General features: G+C 41.4%; 1 protein-coding gene across 10 annotated transcripts in view; it reads right to left on the bottom strand.

The window, feature by feature from the left end:
* LOC106880568 (kinesin-like protein unc-104) overlaps positions 1-1,092 on the bottom strand; it is a 305,280-nt gene that overhangs the window by 29,790 nt on the left and 274,398 nt on the right. The gene's annotated exons all lie outside the window — the stretch shown is intronic.

Here is a 1,092-nt window from a genome sequence, read left to right as displayed (position 1 = left end):
CAGTGCTCAACAGATGCTTATTTTATTGACCCCGGAAGAATGAAATGCAAAGTAGACCTTGGCAGAAGTTGAACTCAGATCATAGAAACAAATAAAATGCCACTAAGCATTTCATCCAGCATGCTAATGATTCTGCCAGCCTGCCACTTCAATAGCAAGAATATTACACAGGAACAAAAAGTAGTAGTAATAGTAGTAGTAGTAGTAATAGTATGACTATAATTTGGGAGTAATAAGAGTAAGTTGGAGGAGGGTGTTAACCTCTGACCTGCTGCACTTTGTTACAGAAGAGGAAATAATATCAGCAACAAGAATATTCCTAACTGAAGGCAGAAGAATTCAGATTCATGGGGGAGGGTGGAGATATGGTAGAGGGGAGGGAGAGGAGAAAGAGAGAGAGAGAGAGAGAGAGGCAGAAAAAGAGAGAGTGAGAGGAGGAGGTAGAGAGAAAGAGAGAGATGTTAAACCCTTTAGCATTTAAACCAGCCATATCGAGCACCCAGATATTCTCCCTGTTTTCTGTTTTCAAACTGGTTGGATCTGGCCTCTGACACTTACCCTACAATGTCATTCTAAAAATAAACAATCACATCATCAAAGTATCGCAACTACAAGATAAGCTATCATTAAGACAAAACAAAGTGAATAAATAAGCATTACATCTGTAAAATGTAATGCTTATTTATTAATCTGCAGGCTAAATGGTTAATCAGTTCTCAAGTATGTTAGAATGTATATTCAAAGTTAAGGAATTACAAGCATCTCTTGTCCTCATTCCAGTTCCATTCAGTGTAGTCCATTTCCTCATTGTTAGATACCAATAGTGGAGGCGCAATGGCCCAGTGGTTAGGGCAGCGGACTCGCGGTCATAGGATCGCGGTTTCGATTCCCAGACCGGGCGTTGTGAGTGTTTATTGAGCGAAAACACCTAAAGCTCTATGAGGCTCCGGCAGGGGATGGTGGCGAACCCTGCTGTACTCTTTCACCATAACTTTCTCTCACTCTTTCTTCCTGTTTCTGTTGTGCCTGTAATTCAAAGGGTCGGCCTTGTCACACTGTGTCACGCTGAATATTCCCGAGAACTACGTTAAG

Source organism: Octopus bimaculoides, chromosome 25 (genome assembly GCF_001194135.2).
Source record: "Octopus bimaculoides isolate UCB-OBI-ISO-001 chromosome 25, ASM119413v2, whole genome shotgun sequence".
Taxonomy (NCBI): domain Eukaryota; kingdom Metazoa; phylum Mollusca; class Cephalopoda; order Octopoda; family Octopodidae; genus Octopus; species Octopus bimaculoides.
Note: the sequence above shows the minus strand (reverse complement) of the source record. Positions and strands in the feature narration are given on the sequence as shown.